Source organism: Lissotriton helveticus, chromosome 10 (genome assembly GCF_964261635.1).
Source record: "Lissotriton helveticus chromosome 10, aLisHel1.1, whole genome shotgun sequence".
Lineage (NCBI taxonomy): Eukaryota > Metazoa > Chordata > Amphibia > Caudata > Salamandridae > Lissotriton > Lissotriton helveticus.
Genome location: NC_136071.1, coordinates 1,161,299,555 through 1,161,324,104, shown reverse-complemented (window position 1 = coordinate 1,161,324,104; position 24,550 = coordinate 1,161,299,555).

Below are 24,550 nucleotides of genomic sequence, written 5' to 3'. Positions count from 1 at the left end.
GTGCGCCGAAGGCGCGCCAAAGGTAAGCCCGTCTGCGCCCGTCCGCGCCTGGACCGCGCCCAGCGCCAGGACCCCTGGCCCCCACCGACGGAAGCCGACCCGACGAACCTACAGCGCCGCCGACCTCATCGCACTCAACACCGGCCACATCCCAGGATGTCACCGAGCCGCCCCGAAGCACACCCACGGACCCTTCAGCTGCCATGCCTGCAAGTTCTCCTGCATCCGGACCTTCCCTGCACCCGCCAAGCCGAACTCCAGCAGCACCCACCTCAAGTGTATCCTGCTCAACACCCGCTCCGTCCACAGACACGCCGTAGAACTCTGGAACCTGCTCGACACCACCACCCCCGACGTTGCCTTCATCACCGAGACCTGGATGAACGCCTCCTCAGCCCCAGACATCGCCATCGCCATCCCAGAGGGCTACAAGATCACCCGGAGGGACCGAAACGCCAACCAGACGGGAGGAGGCATCGCCATCATCCACAGAGACATCATCCGCATCACTACCAACACCGATGACACCCTCACCACCGCTGAACACCTGCACTTCCAGATCCACACCAACCCGAAGACCACCCTCAGAGGCACCCTGATCTACCGACCCCCGGGACCACGCACACGATTCAGCGAGGACATCGCCGACTTCGTCAGCCCGCACGCTCTCCCCTCCGCCGACTACATCCTCCTGGGGCACCTCAACTTCCACCTGGAGAACAACAACGACCGCAACACCATCAGCCTGCTCGACAACCTCGACAACCTCGGACTCAAGCAACTGGTGACCACCCCCACCCACCTCGCCGGACACACACTCGACGCCGTCTTCTCATCCAGCAAAGACGTCACCTTCAGCCACGCAACAGGACTCCACTGGACGGACCACAGCTGCGTCCACTTCACCTTCAGAAGAACGACGATCCACCACCACCAGCAACAGGTTGCTCGAAGAAGCTGGAACAAGATCACAGCCGACCAGCTCACCACTTCCCTGAGCCAGCACCCTCCCGCCAACTCAGCGAACCCCAGCCAGGCCGCCGACAACCTCACGAAATGGATCAACGACTGCGCGGACGAACTCGCCCCTCTGAGAACCCCACCCAGCAGATCCTGCAGCAGAAAAACACCATGGTTCACCGACGAACTCAAGAGCTCCAAGAAGAACTGTCGAGCCCTCGAGAAAGCCTGGAGAAGGGAACCAACGACGGACAACATGACCACCCTCAAGCTCACCACCCGGAAACACCACCAACTGATCCGCGCCACCAAGAAAAATGCATACAAGGACCGGCTGGACAACAACGCACACAACTGCAAGGAACTCTTCAACATCGTGAAAGAGCTATCCAACCCCAACGCCGGAAACAATGACATCACCCCGTCGCAAGAACTCTGCAACTCCCTCGCGTCCTACTTCCACAACAAGATCACGGACATACACAACAGCTTCAACAACCAACCAACGCAAGCCACAACCGCAACGACGCCACCCACCACCACCCTCCGCACCTGGACCCCGATCAGCACCGAAGACACCATCCGCACCATGAACTCCATCCATTCCGGATCTCCGACTGACCCCTGCCCTCACCACGTCTTCAACAAAGCCGACGCTGTCCTCGCACCCCACCTGCGGGACATCATCAACACCTCCTTCGACTCCGCCACCTTCCCTGAGAGCGCTCTCCTCAAGAAACCCACAGCAGACCCCACCGACCTCAAGAACTACCGTCCCATCTCGCTCCTCCCGTTCCCGGCCAAAGTCATCGAGAAGACCGTCAACAAACAGCTGGCCACCTTCCTCGAGACGAATGGATCCCTCGACCCCTCACAGTCCGGCTTCCGAGCGAACCACAGCACCGAGACCGCCCTCATCGCCGCCACCGACGACCTTCGAACTCTGATGGACAACGGAGAAACAGCGGCCCTCATCCTCCTGGACCTCTCCGCGGCTTTCGACACTGTCTGCCACCGCACCCTAATACAGCGCCTCAGCAACATCGGAATCCAGGAGAAGGCACTGGAATGGATCACCTCCTTCCTCGACGGAAGAACACAAAGAGTCCGCCTACCACCGTACAAGTCAGAGGCCACCGAAGTCATCTGCGGCGTCCCTCAAGGATCCTCACTGAGCCCCACCCTCTTCAACGTCTACATGAGCCCCCTCGCGGCCATCGCACGCCAACACAACCTCAACATAATCTCCTACGCCGACGACACCCAGCTGATCCTCTCCCTGACCAACGACCCCGCCACCGCCAGAGCCAACCTGCACGAAGGGATGAGAGACGTGGCCGAATGGATGACGACCAGCCGCCTGAAACTGAACTCAGACAAGACGGAGGTCCTCATCCTGGGCTCCACGCCCTCCGCCTGGGACGACTCCTGGTGGCCCCCCGCCCTGGGCACCGCACCCAAACCGACGGACCACGCACGCAACCTGGGCTTCATCCTGGACTCCTCCCTCTCCATGACCAGACAAGTCAACGCCGTCTCCTCGTCATGCTTCAACATCCTGCGCATGCTACGTAAGATCTTCCGGTGGATCCCCACCGAGACGAGGAAGACGGTCACCCAAGCCCTCGTCACCAGCCGACTGGACTACGGCAACGCCCTCTACGCCGGAACCACTGCAAAACTCCAGAAGAGACTCCAGCGGATCCAGAACGCCTCGGCGAGACTCATCCTCGACATCCCCCGACGCAGCCACATCTCCGGACACCTGAGAGATCTGCACTGGCTCCCGGTCAACAAGAGAATCACCTTCCGACTCCTCACCCACGCACACAAAGCCCTACACGACCAAGGCCCGAGCTACCTCAACAACCGGATCAACTTCTACACTCCCAAGCGCCTCCTCAGATCAACCAACCACGCCCTCGCCGCCGTCCCCCGCATCCGAAGAGCGACAACAGGAGGAAGATCCTTCTCCCACCTGGCCGCCAAGACCTGGAACTCACTTCCGACCAATCTGCGCCTGACCCAAGACCACCTCTCCTTCAGGAAGAAGCTCAAGACCTGGCTGTTCGAGCAGTAGCGGCACCCCCCCCCCCTCCCAGCGCCTTGAGACCCTACGGGTGAGTAGTGCGCTCTACAAATGACCTGATTGATTGATTGATTGATATAAATTATAAGTTCAGACATCACATAGCTGAGCTATCTCACAGTCTACTCATAGGTCAGGTGCCAACACCTGAGCTTTGCTTCAGGTGGCAATGCTCCATCAACATGATTCCTTCTTGATTTCTTCAAAAATTGCTAATGGTCCCGTGTTTAGTGCTCAAGGACACCCACAAAATGCATTGAAAACCTATTCATGCAAGATATGAGCCGAGTTGCTACTTGCAAAGTGTGGCTCACCGGTTAGAGGAGGCAGTCCCTAATGCAGAGGTCAGACCCGGGACCAGGGTTCAATCCCCGACGCGGCAGGGTCTTGAGCTCAAAATGTCCATGGACCCGATAATTCTCGCCTCGGTGCCTACTCGAATCACGGGTTCACACTCTGCAACTCTGGGTAATAGAGTGCTTAATCTCCACTACTGCCCCACCGCAATGGGAGGCCTGGTCTTCACCTTGGGGATGCCAGGAGGGGTAATCTTGCAGGGAAAGGCTAGGACGGGTTCCCAAAGCAAGCGCCTTGAGACCTTACGGTGAAAAGGTGCTATATAAGAATTTATGATTTACGATTTATGAAAGTGTAACCATCACCCTAAGTGTGAACTGACTAACAACATCAAAAAAGATATGAAGATAATCAATAAAATATATAAATTGTAAGAGCTTCCCTCAGCATGGAATGGTCCTCTATTTTGCACAGTCCAAGACAAGTGCATTTCAAACAGAGGATGCAGCAAAGGAGAAGGAGCATCCCTCTCTACACACCAAGCATTTCTAAATCATGGGGCTGATAGCAGGAGGGAAGATCTAAAATGAGCAGCGTGGCCCTGTTTCATGATAGGCTCTGTCGGGAAATTGGAGTGATTTATAATGGATCCATCTAGAAACTGGCTAGCAGTGCATCTTATGGCAATCCTACCAGAACCTAGGAGATTTCTTGAAATTCATGAGACCTCACGCTGTCACATTCTGAGCACCGTGAAGCTTGTAAATAGCTGACTCTGGAAGACCAACCTAGCAAGCATAGTTCAATCTAGAAATGATGGTAGCATTAACAACACAAGCTTTCAAGTGGCACGGAAACAAAAGATTTTGTAGATGTGGTGGGAAGTGATAAACAGGCTTGTCATCCCTGTTAACCTATCCCTAGAAACTTTAATTATTCCAACAAGGATTATTAGATTCTAACAACCCACCACTACAGTGCAATTATGAGTTAAATCCCAAAGAATGGGGAATTACTTGGCGGACCTGGATTTACCAGGTGGTGTTCCGAATGGTAATCTCTTTTCTGTGGGGTTTAACATACATATTTAGCACCTGCTCTAAATAGGTGGTAAATGGTGCAGCATGCTGTGGTAAACGTATATTGTAAGGCGAGGTTGAAGGGAAGGGATAAGAAGGGTAAGGAAGGAGTGGAGAATGTAGACTGCAAGGGGCAGCATGTAATGCTCACTATGTGCCTTGTTTGAGGTTTTGTCTGAACTGGGGTGGCAGAGTGGGCTAAAGAATGGTGATGGATTAAACCCAGATCTGTTGACTGGGTGTGAGTGTTTGATTGGTTCAGATGCTTCGTCCATCACAACCCCCTTTTGTAACACTTGTTTGAGGTTTTGAGCAGGAGTCACAGAAAGGGTCTGGGTTGCAATTCAGGCTTTACTCACAGTGATTTTACCTGATGTATTTTCCAGTCTGTAAAATTTGGTTAGATGTTTCCCCACCCAGTAAATCCATGTGCAGGAAAACTGGACCTCTTATAATTGCGTGGAATTGAATTCCACATGAATTTTCTGCTCAACACAGTTCCCAATTAGGGCCCATGTCTTTTATGGGCAACTTGCAAGAGTGCTGGCCATTCAGAGATAACGCAACACCAGGAGGTACAAGAAGCACCTAAAAAACAAACAAAGGTTCCTCTACCTGTAAATGGCTTTCGGATGCAGCAGTGTTTCTTATACTGTGTGTAATACAGAGGTCTGTGAGCCGACAAATTAACACATTGAGCTGAGTCAAAGCCGAACAGAGCTGAGGGTTTGGCTTGTCTCTAAGAGCTGGTGTGTGAACCGAGCCCTGAAAATGTTTGGCATGTAATTTGTGCAACAAGCATCATGTAAAAATATGATGAGGTCTCTTCAAAATTATATCTATATCTATATCTCTCTATATATATATATATATATATATTCACAGAAAAAAACATAGGTTTCAGGGATGTTATAGTTAGCTGGACATTTCACTCGAACAAAACCATAGAAATTCCTCTGTTATAGTTAGTTCTGCTAATTATAACTCGAGCGCCTGCAATACACTGCTGATGATGTCACATATTACATCATTCATGACATGATAAGTGACATCACTGATGCCATCTCAAATGACATCACTGATGACATCATCCAGTGAATGTGGTTTGTTTGACATTTAAATATGTATTATATATATATATATATACACCAATCTGTATTGAACATTGAGTGGATATATAAATGTCTGAATGGAGGATTTAGTAGCTGTCTGCCTGTCTGCTTAAGTGAGTAATTATAAATGTCTCACTAAATACATGGGTTAGTAACTAAACCATGTGAATGTGTGCATCATTGTCTCTGTTGTTGTATAACCTGCTGCATCAGTTGGTCACTAACTACATGAGTGTCTATATTAGTTATTGATTAGTTGGCTGAGTAGTTGTATGGGAGTGTGTGTGTGGTTGGGTGGGGGGTGTAACTCTATGAGTGGTTGATTGACTAGGTGTATGAGTTTAAGAGTGCATGTGGAAACAGTTGTTTGGGTGACTGAGTGTGTTTATTTGTGTGTTGGTGAGCGAATATATGTCTCAGTGGTACATCTCCAACAAAGTACATAAATAAAAGGCATTGTATGTGAGAGTTGGTGTATATACATAAGTATACGTAAGAGTCAGTGATTGTGGGAGTGACTGTATGGATGAGTGTATAATTGTAATAGTGATAACTATGAGTTACTATCTGTATGAATAAATGGGGTGTGTGTATAACCGTGTAGGTGCACTAAACACGGGACCATTAGCAACTGTGTAGGTGAGTAAATGTAAGTGTGATTGATTCCTTTCATGAGTGAGTAGGATGACTGCATAACCGACTAGGATGACTGCTGATGTGTCAATCTCTATATAGGTGTATGAGTGCATTTGATAGTGTTCTATTGATCAGTGACTGCATGTATAAGTGATTCTGTGGGTGAATGGGTACTTGTATGTGTAGACTTAGGAATCAGTGAGTGGGTATGTAGTAACTGGTATTGGTGTGTCAATGGTTTCAAATATGGTACTCTGTATTTTACAGTGAGTGATCAAAGGTTATACTAGCGTGTGATGAGGTTATCAGATTGTCAGGTGGATGATGTCATCAGTGATGTCATCAGTGATGTCATTTGAGATGTCATCAGTGATGTCATCAGTAATGTCACTGACCATGTCATGAATGATGTAATATGTGACATCATCAGCAGTGAATTGCGGGCGTGCGAGTTATAGTTTGTATGGTTTTGTATGAGTGAAATGTCCAGCTAGCTATAACACCCCTGAAACCTATGTTTTTTTCAGTGAATTTCTAAGGTTTTTTAAATGCTAATTTTTTAACTATAACATCCCTGAAATCTATGTTTTTTTTCAGTAAATTTCAAAGGTTTTTTAAATGCTAATTTCTAACTATAACACGTCTGAAACCTTTGGTTTTTTCCGTGAATTTCAAAGGTTTTTTAAATGCTAATTTCTAACTATAACGTGCCTGAAACCTATGGTTTATAAAGTGAATTTCAAAGGTTTTTTTAAATACTAGTTTCTAACTATGTCTACAGAGGTAGGACATGTGATGAAAGAAGAAACAACACACAGAAAGAAGCTAAAGAAATGCAGAAAGAAGCAACAGAAGTCCAGAAAGACGAAGAAAAGTGCAGGAAGAAGCAAGACATGTGCAGAAAGAACCAACAGAGGAGCAGAAAGAAGCCTTGTTGCAAAATCATCCTGTGCCCACAACTTTTTCAGATGGGTACTGGTGGTAACTGACTCTGACTAACCAGGCCTAGAGCCAGTGCTATGCTAAAAGACACTTAGAATACAGTGAAAACACCTACATACACTAGGGAACACTAGGCGTTGGGTTACCCCAGTGATTACCATGGCCTCCTCTGTATGGCCCTAGTACATAATAGGGCAGGAGGATTACAACTGCCTCTTAAAACGTGCTACGGGGCGTGTTTGCACAGTGGTGAAGGAAGGGGGGGCCTGAGGTGACATGTGTGCAAACACACCCTGTGGCAGTTTTAAGTTGGGAGATTAGGTCCCCTTGAATCCTGACGGCCCCTGGGGTCCAACTAGCCAACCAGGTACCTCCAGTAAGCTCTACAGAGCTGCGTTGCAGAGAGGTGTAAAAAGGGGCGTGGCCTGGCCTACCTTTTGGCAACGCAGCACAGTGGCGCTTACTGAAGGTACTTGGTGGGGTTGTTGGTCCCCAGGGACCCTCAGGATTGAAGATAAATTAATTCCCCAATTTAAAACACACCACAGGGCGTGTTTGCACACATGTCACCTCAGGCCCGCCCCCTCCCTTCACCACTGTGCAAACGCGCCCCTTGGCTCATTTTAAGTTGGGGGATTAAGTCCCCTTGAATGCTGAGGGTCCCTGAGGTCCAACTAGCCCACCAGGTACCTCCAGTAAACGCCACAGAGCAGCGTTGCAGTGAGTTGTAAAAAGTTGCATGACCTAGACCGCATCTCTACAACGCAGTGCAGTGGCGCTTACTGGAAGCACCTGGTGGGCTAGTTGGCCCCCAAGGGCCCTCAGGATTGAAAGGGAATTAATTCCCCAACTTTAAACACGCCACAGGGCGTGTTTGTACACAGGGCACCTCAGGTCCCTCCCCCTCCCTTCCCCACTGTGCAAACACACCCCGGGGCACATTTCAAGTTGAGGGATAAAGTCCCCTTTAATCCTGAGGGCCCCTGGGGGCCAAGAAGCCTACCAGGTGTGGGATCACTCGGGCCAGATACGGAAGGGGGGACATTTTTTATAACACCTCGCAGGGCAATAGGGCCGGAAATGCATAGAATTACACATCATAGGCATACAGGCTTAGACATAGACTTTAATCTTAGGGGGAATTGACGAAACCACGGAAGGCTCTGTCATGGAACACCTAGAAAAGATACTTACGAATGAGCAATACCACACTGTCACTGACCACAATCTTGTTCCTAACGGTTATTTTGTTTGTTTGAATGGTTATAAAACTGGGAAATCAAAAACCATTATTCGCTGGCGGACTGCTTTACATGCCACGACCTGTGACTAAATAGACTGCAATTCTCGGCATTTTGTTAATTATATCTTCGAAATGTATATGATGTAACACTGTAAGTTTGACAAAAACAAAAAGGAACAGAACAAAGTGTATAGCGGCCAGCCCACTGGGTTGTAGGCATTCCGCTGTGTAACTGAAAGATGTAATAAAAGTTTTTGATCCCAAAAAAAAAAAAAAGAAGCCTACCAGGTACCACAGAGCTACGTTGCAGAGAGGTGTAAGCAGGGGCATGGCCTGGACCACCTCTCTGCAACGCAGCACAGTGGCACTTACTGGAAGCACCTGCTGGGATTATTAATTTGCAGTACTGAACAGATGCCTGGCTACAGCTTTTGTTCTAGATAATTCTTACAACCAGGTTACAATCCGTTGAATTGGTGGTTGCCTTCTATGGACAGTGCCCTGAAGAAGTCCTATGTAAAAAGGATGCAACACTGAGTTGTTATTAAAGATGGATGTTACTGATTTGCTGTGATGATCATTCTTCTTAGGTAGGAATATTGAGCACTACTATAGTGGATAATAACACCTTTTACTTACAGTGCTTAGAAATGGCAAATACTGAAGTACAAGGCACTGAATGTTCGATTTGCAGGAATCCCAAGACATCTTGGCCTTAATTCAGAAACATACCTTTTTAATGAATAACTAAGCAGTGCACTTCTAAAGAATTCACAGGTTCTCCTGCACAAACATCTAGGGTCTGTTTCCCTTGCTCCTTCATAATCTTGCCCCCTCAATTCTTCCAACCTTGTCCACTTGTGATGAATAGAGGTGACGTGGTACTGTTTAACAGTGCCTGCCGCATGCCTTTTACTTTAGGTTTGTGGGACTTTTGTTTGTAGGATCATTCATTTTCAATTACTCAGGAACCAGTCTATGCTACAAAGGTTCCAGTTCATGGACAGCTGCTGTTTAGACGTGGGCTCTCCACGGTGGCTTGTGTCTGCAACTTGTTGTATTGTTTCCTTGCCACTGGCAGTTAAAAGAATGTTGTTATCATAAAACTTAATGGCACACATTTTATTCACCTATGAAAGAAGGGTAGAGCGTTCACTGTCGTTTTCAAACATGAGCTACACGAGATATAGACACAGATGTCTGCAACAGTGTCTCAACCCTTTGCTTTCCAAAGAATCACCTCCACAGGATGAGAGATGGATGCTAGATGGGCTGGTACAGGCTACCAAAGGAGACTAAAGACTTAATCTTGATATAAAAAACAGACCCATCCAATTTCAAATGGATCCAGTGCCCACAAGAGCGGTTGTGTTACTAAAAGCCCCCAGCTCATGGACTCATTAAAACAGCCTTGGTGCATTCCTTGTGATGTGTACAGATGATGGGCATCAGTACATACAATAAACACTTAGGAACCATGAAGGCACTCAGGTTTCAGATAAGATGTTTGGTTATGCATTATACAAAGGTACCTTGATGGCACTCAGGTTCCAGAGAAGATGTTTGGTTATGCATTATACAAAGGTACCTTGATGGCACTCAGGTTCCAGAGAAGATGTTTGGTTATGCAATATAGAAAGGAACCCTGGTGGCACTCAGGTTTCAGATAAGATGTTTGGTTATGCATTATACAAAGGAATCCTGGTGGGACTCAGGTTTCAGATAAGATGTTTCGGTATGCATTATACAAAGGTACCTTGATGGCACTCAGGTTCCAAAGAAGATGTTTGGTTATGCAATATAGAAAGGAACCCTGGTGGCACTCAGGTTCCAGAGAAGATGTTTGGTTATGCAATATACAAAGGAACCCTGGTGGCACTCAGATTTCAGATAAGATCTTTGGTTATGCATTAAACAAAGGAACCTTGGTGTCACTCAGGTGTCAGATAAGATGTTTGGTTATGCATTATACAAGGGAACCCTGGTGGCACTCAGGTTCCAGAGAAGATGTTTGGTATGCAATATACAGAGGAACCCTGGTGGCACTCAGGTTCCAGAGAAGATGTTTGGTTATGCAATATACAAAGGAACCCTGGTGGCACTCAGATTCCAGAGAAGATGGTTGGTTATTGTTAGACCTGGCACCATTGGTGTGGGTCTCCGTTCCATTTTTGCTGTTGCCTCGTGTGTTTTTGCTGGTGTTAGATGCTTTGGGCACTGTGCCACTGCTCTCTAGTGCCACAGTGCAAGTGCTCCCTTACTGTAAATGAATGTTTTAATTGGTGATTCCATGATTGACTATTTGGTTTACTTCTCAGACCCTAGTACAGTGCACCAGGAGTGCACAGGGCTTGTAATCCAAATGCTGCTAGTGGGCTTGCAGCACTGGTTGTGCCACCCACAGGAGCTGCTTTGTAAAATGTGTCTAAAGTCTGCCATTGCAGAGCCTGCATGCAGTCTGGTACTGATGGAGCAAGGATTCGCACATTACGCGACTTGCTTGAATTCATGAACCTCGAATAACATATAATAAATTAATCCAATACGTTTGTCTTACTAATTTTCCCTTATTCTGACATTTGGGGTGTCCTAGTGACGCTTGCCTATGTGTTTATTAACATTAATACGCTTGCTAATGAAAATGGCCGCTGCTTGGCGGGAAATGTTTCTGCGCATGCGTTGGTCACACTCACGTGACGTAACGCACTTGCAGTTCTGGTGGGAAAGGTTTGCTCATGCGCAATACTGCTAAAATGGCCGCTTTGTCTCCTCATATGCTCGGTGCTTGCAAAGCTGCTGTTGCAAAGTTGTTTGTTCCGCATTAACCCTAATGCTATAGATATTATAAAGTAAGGGGTATAGAGTAGCTATTCATGGTATACAGTGTATTCATTTATTTCTATGTTTTAATTTGTTTTCGCTTACTTTTCATGTACCACGATCTTGAGGGTTTGGGGAACACTCGTGAATCCATATTGGGATGCCTTTCTGCGCATGACAGTCTTCTGCCGGTAGCATTGAATGGCTGCCAAACAGGGGTCGCGGCCAAAACGTGCCTGGGAAGATGCACCTTCACCCAGCCGAAGAAGCTGAAATGTCTTGTAATTGAAACAAATGTATTTCTTTCTATTGTATTCTGTAGAATAGGTAATGGGAACCCCAAAATCAATAGGCGGTCCCAGAGTATGCAAAACTAGGCTTGTAGAAATAGAATATGATTGGTGTGTTGACCTATCCTACTTGAGGACCAATCGAAATTGGGGATTCTGACACTTGCAACATTTGTGGGGTGGTACACTGACCCGAAAACCGTATAACTAGCATAGGTTTAGCTAGAGAAATTGTCCGACTTGTCTGAATAGCTGACCTGTCACTGACCCAACGCACTCAATAGGTGACTGATACAGAGCGCTGCGGAGCACTCTGTCCGTAATTTCCATAGACTCACAGGGTTTTGCTAAAGAAACCCTAAGTGCTGGCGGAGCACTTTTGCTGGGGAATTTCGCTAACCCAATCGGGGTTCTGGCTGATAGCTGCAGAGAGGGTGGAGCGCAGGCGTTGCTTCCAAACTGCGGGTGCTGGTCGTGCCTTGGTGGTCCTGTCCTGATCCTAATCTGGGTTTCCTGTCCTGTCCTGGGGTGTCCATTCTGCACCTGCTGTCCTGTCGATGACTGTCCTTCCTTGGGGTCCCTCCCGTTCTTAACTGACCTGTGGCCAGGGTTGGTCTTCACACCATTCTAGGTAAATATAGTGCTAACACTCTATACTGCACCATTCTATTTTCCTATCTTTTGCTTTAATAAAGACAATCCTTTGCATATATTGAAATTCCATGCTTTTTGCAAACTACTAAATGAAAAGTCATACATTTATTTTCCTTAGCATGTTCCTATGTTACCTTTCCTTTAAGCACAATTCTCCATATCTTTCATGAAAGTAGATGTGTGTTCTATTTTTTCTCTATTTAGCTAACTGAAGTAATGTTTCTAGAATTATAGCGTGTTCCATTTTTACCCTCCCTATAGATGTATAGGATTTCCAATTCTCACCCAACTTTGAAGTATTTCGTTATAGTGAAATTCTAGTATGTGCCTAATCTGCCTCATCTATAGTTATTCATTCTTAAATTCCTGATTAGCATGTTCCCTGTTCTTACCTTTCTGTAGACTCATAAATGGTTAGCTTAATTTGTTTCCTTTATGGATATGTGCTCTTTATTATCTTGGTTATAGATTGTTTATTGATTGTAAACTTAATGCTTTCCGAATCTGAAATCTAGATAAAATCTTCAAAACTTCCCCGTAGTCTGTGGTCTTTATGAAAATACAGAAGAATATAAAGTTGGTATTGTGTTGCCTGCTTTTCTTTTACAGCTAGCTCCCTGATCCGTTGTGATCATAGGTACCCGTAACAGTGGATTGGTAAGTCGGGTACAGATGAAATAAATAGGAAGGAACCAGGGTTACTGGTAGTAGAGTGTAAGGTCACCTGATTAATGTTATGGTAAATTGAAGTTTATGGGCCCGCTGCGTGTATGGTAAAATTATTGGTTGGGTGACCTGCGCGCTCTATCAGTACTGTCATGCTGACTGGGCAAGTGCACTCACTTGCCAGTCCCTAAATTTTCTTTTTCTTCATGTCAGACACCCTTATGGGAGGCCCAAGGGCAGGGTGCATTGTAAGTAAAAGGTAGGACATGCCCTGGAGTGTGTGGCATGTCCTATTGTGAACTACAGCCATTTTCGTTTTTCACTATTGCAAGGCTACCTGTTCTCCATAGGCCAGAATGGGCTGTTGGATTATTACATGTTTAGAATCTTAACTGACTCAGAGAACATGGTCGAAATTCGAGTTTAGTATGCCTGAACTCAGAATGATAAAATACATCTTTTAGTGAAGTTGGTTTTAACATTCTGTGTTTGAAAATACCATTTTAGAAAGTAGGTATTTTCTTGTCTAACTATCCAAAGCCTGCCTCTGCTAGGTTGTGTTTTCCTTGTCTGGAGTTTGAGTGACAGGGCTGGGGGATTCCAGGAGACATGGTGAGTCCGCCCAGTGGTGAATAGAGAGATCTGAATCTAGATGGGTGGGAGGAGTTGCACCTGGGAGCTGAATAGGGCTGTGCCTGCCTCCCACAATGCTGGCTCCACCTCCTGTGGGGCGTCTGATGGTTCTGCCCTGCACTGTGGAAGGAAAGTAGGAGTCTTGTACACAGAGTGCTTCAGAACTGGTTTGAACTGTGCAAAGGCCCCTCTGCCCACAGAGGACAAAGGATTTTAGGGTATAAATATTGGGACCCTGATCCCAAGAAATTAGATCACTTTTGGACTACAAGAAGAAACCTTTGCTAAGGAGAGGAACCTGAAGAAACTGAGGAGAGACTATCCCTAAGCTGAAGTACTTCTTGGGGGATTGGCCTACAGTGGTTGCCTTGATGCCAAAGAAAGGAGAAAGAACTTTGTGTGCTTTACTTTCAACTTGTGAAGGATCTCCAAGGGCTTGGAACAGAGCTTGCCTCCTGCTGAAGTCTCAGGGACAACAGACTTCCCCAACCCATCCTGCCAATAGTCTTGCTGAAGTGCCTGCAGCTGTGCCAGACTTTGTGGGGGATTTGCGTGTCACAAGGAGCTGGCAGCGCAACTCAAGATCAAGAAGCGTGTCGCAGTACTGCCGCTTCATTTCACGAAGCACCCCGCATCACCGGAGAAGAGGATCGACGTCGCATCACATGCCACCACATCTCCGAGAAGCGTGTTGCAGGGCCTGTTGCGGCTCATCGCCGGAGAATAGTGTCGACGTCGCAGCAGATGCCGCCGCACCACCAGGAAGAGTGTCGCAGGGCTGTAGCGACTCGCATCGTTGTGGAAGCAACTCGCATCGCCAGGAGAGAGGATTGGCGTCGCCGTGCCCCCGCATCACTGGGAAGCTTGTCGCAGGGCCGATCGCGGCTCGCATCGAGTAAAGTATCTCGCATCGCCGAAGAAGTGGACCGACGTCACCGCAGATGCCACCGCATCACCAGGAAGCATGTCGCATCAAGGAGAGAGCGTCATCTTTATTTCTTTGCACCCGAACTTCCCCACATTTCCATCGCTGCAACATTGCTTGTTGTGGAAGCGCAACGCATCGTGAGGTACATTGACGCAAAGTGTTGCATCTTAAGAACTGAACTTAAGCTAAACTATCATTTTAATGTAACAGTACTGTGGATTTTTGTTGTTTGTGGTCTTGTGATAAGTCTATATAAAGAGTACTTATTTTTTATATAAACCTTGTGTGGTGTCCATTTGTAGTGTTGTCACTGGGTTACTGGATGTGGTCACAAATGCTTTACACACTGCCTCTGAGATAAGCCTGTCTGCTCGTACCAAGCTACCAAGGAGGTGAGCAGGGGTTATTTTAGGAGTGTACTCCCTAACCCTGACTAGAGGCAAGGGTCCCTATTTGTCACAGGTACCTACCTGTGCCAACTAGAGACCCCCAAATCTAACAGTTATGCAATATACAAAGGAACCCTGCTGGCACTCAGGTTTCAGATAAGATGTTTGTTTATGCATTATACAAAGGAACCTTGGTGTCACTCAGGTGTCAGATAAGATGTTTTGTTATGCATTATACAAGGGAACCCTGGTGGCACTCAGGTTCCAGAGAAGATGTTTGGTTATGCAATATACAAAGGAACCCTGTTGGCACTCAAATTCCAGAGAAGATGTTTGGTTATTGTTAGACCTGGCACCATTGGCGTGGGTCTCCTTTCCATTTTTGCTGTTGCTTCATGTGTTTTTGCTGGTGTTAGATGCTTTGGGCACTGTGCCACTGCTCTCCAGTGCCACAGTGCAAGTGCTCCCTACTGTAAATGAATGTTTTAATTGGTGATTCCATGATTGACTATTTGGTTTACTTGTCAGACCCTAGTACAGTGCACCAGGAGTGCCCAGGGCTTGTAATCCAAATGCTGCTAGTGGGGTTGCAGCACTGGTTGTGCCACCCACAGGAGCCGCGTTGTAAAATGTGTCTAAAGTCTGCCATTGCGGAGCCTGCGTGCAGTCTGGTACTGTCATGCTGACTGGGCAAGTGCACTCACTTGCCAGTCCCTAAATTTCCCTTTTCTTCGAGTCAGACACCCCTATGGTCGCCCAAGGGAAGGGTGCATTGTAAGTAAAAGGTAGGATATGCCCTGGTGTGTGTGGCATGTCCTAATAGTGAACTACAGCCCTTTTCGTTTTTCACTATTGCGAGGCTACCTGTTCTCCATAGGCCAGAATGGGCGTTGGATTATTACATGTTTATAATCCTAACTGACTCAGAGAACATGGTCGAAATTCGAGTTTAGTATGCCTGAACTCAGAATGATAAAATACATCTTTTAGTGAAGTTGGTTTTAACGTTCTGTGTTTGAAAATACCACTTTTAGAAAGTAGGTATTTTCTTGTCTAACTATCCAAAGCCTGCCTCTGCTAGGTTGTGTTTTCCTTGTCTGGAGTTTGAGTGACAGGGCTGGGGGATTCCAGGAGACACGGTGAGTCCGCCCAGTGGTGAATAGAGAGATCTGCATCTAGATGGGTGGGAGGAGTTGCACCTGGGAGCTGAATAGGGCTGTGCCTGCCTCCCACAATGCTGGCTCGACCTCCTGTGGGGCGTCTGATGGTTCTGCCCTGCACTGTGGAAGGAAAGAAGGAGTCATGTACACAGAGTGCTTCAGAACTGGTTTGAACTGGGCAAAGGCCCCTCTGCCCACAGAGGACAAAGGATTTTGGGGTATAAATATTGGGACCCTGATCCCAAGAAATTAGATCATTTTTGGACTACAAGAAGAAACCTTTGATGAGGAGAGCAACCTGAAGAAACTGAGTAGAGACTATCCCTAAGCTGAGGTGCTTCTTGGGGGATTGGCCTACAGTGGTTGCCTTGCTGCCAAAGAAAGGAGAAGGAACTTTGTGTGCTTTACTTTCAACTTGTGAAGGATCTCCAAGGGTTTGGAACAGAGCTTGCCTCCTGCTGAAGTCTCAGGGACAACAGACTTCCCCAACCCATCTCCCCAATAGTCTTGCTGAAGTGCCTGCAGCTGTGCCAAACTTTGTGGGGGATTTGCGTGTCACAAGGAGCTGGCAGCGCGACTCAAGATCAAGAAGCGTGTCGCAGAACTGCCGCTTCACAACACGAAGCACCCCGCATCACCGAAGAAGAGGATCGACATTGCATCACATGCCACCACATCTCCGAGAAGCGTGTCGCAGGGCCTGTTGCCGATCATCGCCGGAGAAGAGGATCGACGTCGCAGCAGATGCCGCCGCATCACCAGGAAGATTGTCGCAGGGCCTGTAGCGACTCGCATCGTTGTGGAAGCAACTCGCATCGCCAGGAGAGAGGATCGGCATCGCCGTGCCGCCGCATCACTGGGAAGCTTGTCGCAGGGCCGGTCGCGGCTGGCATCAAGTAAAGTATCTTGCATCGCCGGAGAAGTGGACCGACGTCGCCGCAGACGCCACTGCATCACCGCATCACCATGAAGCATGTCGCATCCAGGAGAGAGCGTCATCTTTAGTTCTTTGCACCCGAGCTTCCCCGCATTTCCATCGCTGCAACATTGCTTGTTGTGGAAGCGCAACGCATCGTAAGGTACAGTGACGCAAAGTGTTGTATGTTAAGAACCGAACTGAACTTAAGCTAAACTACCATTTTAATGTAACAGTACTGTGGATTTTTGTTGTTTGTGGTCTTGTGATAAGTCTATATAAAGAGTACTTCTTTTTTATATAAACCTTGTGTGGTGTCCATTTGTAGTGTTGTCACTGGGTTACTGTATGTGGTCACAAATGCTTTACGCACTGCCTCTGAGATAAGCCTGTCTGCTCGTACCAAGCTACCAAGGAGGTGAGCAGGGGTTATTTTAGGAGTTTACTCCCTTACCCTGACTAGAGGCAAGGGTCCCTATTTGTCACAGGTACCTACCTGTGCCAACTAGAGACCCCCAAATCTAACAGTTATGCAATATACAAAGGAACCCTGGTGGCACTCAGGTTTCAGATAAGATCTTTGGTTATGCATTATACAAAGGAACCTTGGTGTCACTCAGGTGTCAGATAAGATGTTTGGTTATGCATTATACAAGGGAACCCTGTTGGCACTCAGGTTCCACAGAAGATGTTTGGTATGCAATATACAAAGGAACCCTGGTGGCACTCAGGTTCCACAGAAGATGTTTGGTTATGCAATATACAAAGGAACCCTGGTGGCACTCAGATTCCAGAGAAGATGTTTGGTTATTGTTAGACTTGGCACCATTGGCGTGGGTCTCCGTTCCATTTTTGCTATTGCCTCATGTGTTTTTGCTGGTGTTAGATGCTTTGGGCACTGTGCCACTGCTCTCCAGTGCCACAGTGCAAGTTCTCCCTACTGTAAATGAATGTTTTAATTGGTGATTCCGTGATTGACTATTTGGTTTACTTGTCAGACCCTAGTACAGTGCACCAGGAGTGCCCAGGGCTTGTAATCCAAATGCTGCTAGTGGGCTTGCTTATTTCAAAGAACAGTGGTCCCTAGTAGTTCAGGGATCTTAAAAATGATAGACATACGCTCAATAGTAAGTATGACCTTTGTCCAGCCGGACAGGATTTTTAATTTAAGTAAGTTGGAAAAAATAACACAAGGATTTTTTACACAGTGGGTACAACCAGTAACCCACAAAGGACAAGACACAACAAGGGAATTTTGGCTAAAACGAACGAGGCGGTCTGTGTACTAGTAATTCAGTGAACAGACGTAAATACATTTTACAGCACCATTGTATTCATTTTCCACAATTCCTGTACATATGATGCTAGTTTGTCGACGACGTTTCGATGCCTAGACTGAGATAATTGGCATCATCTTCAGGACAGAGAAATATATTATGTTTGTCTTGGAATTAATTGACATTTTAGCCTTTTAGGACAGTTTTACTTCTAGTCCAAGCGCTGTATTTTAGGGGAGGAATGGTGTCCAGTATTCTAAGACGTCGAGCGGGATGCATCTAGATGGGTGGGAGGAGTTGCACCTGGGAGCTGAATAGGGCTGTGCCCGCCTCCCACAATGCTGGCTCCACCTCCTGTGGGGCGTCTGATGGTTCTGCCCTGCACTGTGGAAGGAAAGAAGGAGTCATGTACACAGAGTGCTTCAGAACTGGTTTGAACTGGGCAAAGGCCGCTCTGCCCACAGAGGACAAAGGATTTTGGGGTATAAATATTGGGACCCTATAAATATTGGGACCGTGATCCTAAGAAATTAGATCACTTTTGGACTACAAGAAGAAACCTTTGCAGAGGAGATGAACCTGAAGAAACTGAGGAGAGACTATCCCTAAGCTGAAGTGCTTCTTGGGGGATCGGCCTACAGTGGTTGCCTTACTGCCAAAGAAAGGAGAAAGAACTTTGTGTGCTTTACTTTCAACTTGTGAAGGATCTCCAAGGGCTTGGAACAGAGCTTGCCTCCTGCTGAAGTCTCAGGGACAACAGACTTCCCCAGCCCATCTCCCCAATAGTCTTGCTGAAGTGCCTGCAGCTGTGCCAGACTTTGTGGGGGATTTGCGTGTCACAAGGAGCTGGCAGCGCGACTCAAGATCAAGAAGCGTGTCGCAGAACTGCCGCTTCACAACACGAAGCGCCCCGCGTTACCGGAGAAGAGGATCGACGTCGCATCACATGCCCAGCATCTCCAAGAAGCATGTCGCAGGGCCTGTTGCGGCTCATCGCCGGAGAAGAGGATCGACGTCGCAGCAGATGCCGCCGCATCACCAGGAACAGTGTCGCAGGGCCTGTAGCGACTCGCATCGTTGTGGAAGCAACTCGCATCACCAGGAGAGAGGATCGGCGTCGCCGTGCCGTCGCATCACTGGAAAGCTTGTCGCAGGGCCGATCGCGGCTCGCATCGATGTAAAGTATCTCGCATCGCCGGAGAAGTGGACCGATGTCGCCGCAGACGCCACCGCAGCACCAGGAAGCATGTCGCATCAAGGAGAGAGCGTTAACTTTATTCCTTTGCACCCGAACTTCCCCGCATTTCCATCGCTTCAACATTGCTTGTTGTGGAAGCGCAACGCATCGTCTGAATTAGGCACTGAATCTTCAACAGATTCAGTGCCTAATTCAGACGATATAGAGAAATATGTTGAAGATCATATAGAAGATACTCAGAGAATCTCAGAAATAGATGCACTGTCTGACGATATAACAATGGCTGAACTACATCAAGCTATAGCCTTACTTCCTGTAGGAAAGGCAGCAGGCGAGGATTCCATTCCCTTAGAAATATACAAATTATGTTTAAAAGAATTAGAGCAATTACTTTTGAAAGTTATTCAATCTGTTGGCATAAATGGGAAAACACCCAGATCTTGGAATAGGGCAAAAATAATATTTTTTTTAAAGAAAGATAAGCCGAAAGAAGAAAGAGGATCATACCGCCCTATCTCCCTAATAAACACAGATGCAAAGATCTTTGCCAAAATCCTAGCATTGAGACCAGCCCCTATTATGCCCCTAATCGTCAACTCACAACAACATGGTTTTATAATGGGGAGAGACACTACCACGCACGTTAACACGGCTATAACAGCACTTGACGTTGCAGAGACTGAATCCACCCCACTCGGCATGATTCTGCTAGATGCTGAAAAAGCTTTTGACCGAGTGGGGTGGGACTTTCTCTGGTGTGTACTGTCTAGAATGGGTTTTAGGGGGCAAATTCTACGGAATATACAAGCACTGTATGACAATCCAATAGCCTTTACCAGCTATGGGGGGCTGACGTCTTCAGATTTTTCAATTCAACGTGGAACACGTCAGGGTTGCCCCCTATCACCTCTTTTATTTGCCCTCTCTTTGGAACCTTTTTTGTCAGCTCTGTACTCTCAAACTCAGATCGTACCTTTCAGATCTGGCCCGCAAGAGCTAAAAATAACAGCGTACGCTGACGATATCGCAGTCTATACAGAGGATATTGTTGAAGCACTGAAGGGAATAGTTGTAGAGGCTGGGAAATATGGGAAGGTGGCAGGCTATAAACTCAACCTACAAAAAACACAAGTTATTGCTAATTACACTCCAGCTGTGCCAGTACAAGAGATTTGCAACATAGCTACATATTTAGGAGTTAAAATAACGGCCAAATTGCAGGAAATTAATAACATAAACTATAATGCATTAACTAAATCTATTAGTTTACTATTAAAAAAATGGCATAGACTACCTTTGAATCTAATTGGTAGAATTAATTTAATAAAGATGAAGATACTGCCTAAATATCTCTACCTATTCCGATCTATTCCATTGTCGTTAAACAACCAATTTTTTAAAAAAAATCGATGGCATATTTAGTAGCTTTATTTAGGGGTACAAAAAATCGAGAAGATCACTGAACCTCTTAAAAAATAATACGAACGAAGGAGGACTTAACTTCCCCGATCTTAAACTATATTTTTGGTCTTCTTTTGTCACTCGTCTTTGCTCTCTACTAATTGAGGGAGGTGCTTTGTTTTTCCATTCTTTAATGCTGAAATCCGATTCTAATATGTTTTTATTTAGAACCAACGATCCCAACTATCACAAAAGGGTCAGGTTTAAGACGGCAAAAGATATAATTAGGATTTGGAGCAATATTCTTTCTTTTGGTAAAACCAGCTTCTTTCACTTAAAGCTTCCTCTATGGGGCAATCCGGGACTCCCATGTATTTTTAATGATAATGTTACATCTGGTTTGCTTAGGTCAGGAATTACTGTTCTAGGGGATTTATACGGCACACAAGGATTCTTAGATTTTAATACTCTTAAATTGCTTTATAATTTGCCTGAGAATATGAGATACAAACATTTACAGTTACATGACTATTTGATTAACAAAAAACAAATCTTAGAGGTTTCTGAATGCGACATTTGGACCTGCTTATACTCTTCAAAAAATAAATCTGTGATAAGTGATGCATATAGAACTTTTAGCGACTTTAGAACAAATGATTGTATTAAACTAGCAGGCAAATGGAGCAGAATACTGGGCTTAAATATAACACCAAAACAGATTGAGCGTTCTTTAACAAACATAAATAAAAGTGTACGGTCATCTAGCCTAAGACTCCAACAATTCAGAACAACTTGCTTGTTATATTATACTCCGGAAAGAATTTCCAAATGGTTACCTAATAACATCTATAGTGATCGTACAAAATGCCCCAAATGCTCTACTGAAGCGGCCAATCTGACACATATGTTGTTTTCTTGCCCCAATCTCAAGAATTTTTGGCGCGATATACAAAATGTTTTAAAAATGAAAAAGATTCAGTTACCTATATTTACGGCTACTTCTGTTTTGCTAGACCTATATCCTGTTCCTCCCTCACAGCCCGCTCTAGCGACGGTACTTATGTCATGCGCTAAGCTAACCCTGGCTAGAGCATGGATCAGCCCAGAAACACCAACGGTTTGGAACTGGTGGGCATTGGTGAGTGAAATACACTCAATGGAATTAGCTCTAGCAAATATTAGGGGAATACGCGCAATAAGAAAACATGAAAAAAATTGGGGATCTTTTATGGAATGACCCAGGTATTTTTTTGTATAATATAATTGGTATGCTTTATTGAAAGAATCATTAATGTTCTTTACTCCTTTCCCCCCCTTCTTTTTTTCTTCCCCATTTTTTTTTTTTGTTTTTTTTTGGCTCTTCATTTATTTATTTTTTATACCCAATGGTCTACTTGCTTTATTATATGATATGCGATATAATTTATGTACGCAAAATCATGGAATAATGCTATATGATATTACCTATGTATGTATACTCATGTATTGATGAATTTTTTCTTTTTTTTGTCAGCCTGACAATAAAAAACAATAAAAAAAAAAAAAAGGAAGCGCAACGCATCGTAAGGTACATTGACGCAAAGTGTTGCATCTTAAGAACTGAACTGAACTTAAGCTAAACTACCATTTTAATGTAACAATACTGTGGATTTTTGTTGTTTGTGGTCTTGTGATAAGTCTATATAAAGAGTACTTATTTTTTATATAAACCTTGTGTGGTGTCCATTTGTAGTGTTGTCACTGGGTTACTGGATGTAGTCACAAATGCTTTACACACTGCCTCTGAGATAAGCCTGTCTGCTCGTACCTAGCTACCAAGGAGGTGAGCAGGGGTTATTTTAGGAGTGTACTCCCTTACCCTGACTAGAGGCAAGGGTCCCTATTTGTCACAGGTACCTACCTGTGCCAACTACAGACCCCCAAATCTAACAGTTATGCAATATACAAAGGAACCCTGGTGGCACTCAGGTTTCAGATAATATGTTTGGTTATGCATTTTTATACAAAGGAACCCTGGTGGCACTTAGGTTTCAGATAAGATGTTTGGTTATGCAATATACAAAGGTACCCTGGTGGCACTCAGGTTTCAGATAAGTTGGTTGGTTATGCAATCTACAAAGGAACCCTGATGGCACTCAGGTTTCACATAAGTTGCTTGGTAGATGTTGAAATCCCTGGAGAAGACCAGCAGGATCATTTTCCAGTCCTTATGTTTGAGTCTTGTGTTTCTACCATCCTTTTGCACTCCAAGTAGTGCATTCTGTGTGATGTCTATTGCTGATGGGTGTTAGTATATTTAATAAACAAAGGGTACTTAGGAACCCTGAAGGCACTCAGGTTCCAGGTAAGATCAGCAGGACCATTTTCCACTCCATTTGTTTAGGTCCTGCTTTTCCTTCTGCACTCCAAGAAGTGCTAATGTCAGAGAGTGGCAAGGACCATAACATAAAGCAGACCCACCTCAGTCAAACCGATCAAGACTCAGAGAGCACAGTCTCTACCACTCTGTCTGACCCATATGCTCCACTAAGACCGCTTCCTCTGAAATCATTGACATCACTAGGAACCTCGCACATGAACAAAAGCAACGGCCATAGGTTTTGAGATTTGGCCCACACAGCCTCCACATCCCCATGTACTACAGCCCTGGAGCTAGAACTTCTTCTCTCTCTTGGGGACGCGGGCTTGACCCATGAATCACAGGTGCATTATTTTGCCCTTGTTTGGCCCTCTTTGAGAATTGCCCAGCATGAGCATAAAATCAATTGTATGGCACTCTTTCAAATTATTTATTGTTTGACCGTCTATATCATAAAGCTTACCCCATTGATGGACATTTGCCTCTTGCACCCTTATGCTGGAAAACATATGTTAAGAGACGTTGGCCCGCCTTGCAATTATTTTGAGTTGCAACAGATGAGTCTGGGTTATGAGTTGGTCATTAAATTCCGACCCATGCATTAATCCCTGCTTAAGCATAGGTTGGAATTACTAGTTTGGTCTCATTGAACACATTCACTAAATTTGGGCAGATCAATCCTGCTGAATTTTGACAGGTTGAAGCATGCAGTATTTACTGTATCAAGCGTATTTAGGTGCGTTAAACATCAAGATATGCATGTTACTCCCCAGAAACCCGTAATAGGTGCTATTTTATCTCACCCAATAAAAAATAACCCACTGGTATAGTTACTTGCCAAGTGTGCTAATTAGCACCTATACTCGTAATCAGGCCCTTGGTGGGTGCTTAAAACTGGCAGCTTTCCTGCTTGGATCCCATAGACCAGCTTCCCAGTGGAAAATTAACTCAATTGTCTCTATCTTCAGGGTGGAGAAGATTGCGACTTCTATCGTGATCAATAATTTGACATTGGTTAATATCCATTGCCAATCAAAAGTGTCTTTAAGTATTACAACATGCATGCTGTGGCTTGTACAGCTTCAGGATTGTCATCCACATGTCCCACTGGCCCCACAATCTCCTCGGTCTGACCGGTGCATGACCTGGAGCCACCATCCTTTTTGTAAACTTCTTTTCACTTTTTAAGTTTCTGAGAATGAGAAGAAAGAATACCCTAGATTGTAAGAGCTACACCCTCCGAATTTCTACTTTTAATGCCAAGGTCCATGCAACATTCATCTTCAAAGCGGCAGATCATTAACCAAGCAAGATAATAATACCACCTACCCTCTCAACAAACGACAGTACTCGTCATGAGCCTTATGGAACCAAACCAGTAGGTATCTGACGTATTCATGAGCATCCACAGATTCTCTGTGGATGAGTAGTGCTGCATCTCAAAATGTCCCGCAGCATCTTCCAGAGTGTGTTTTAAAAGTTGAGATGCCCCACAGTGGTT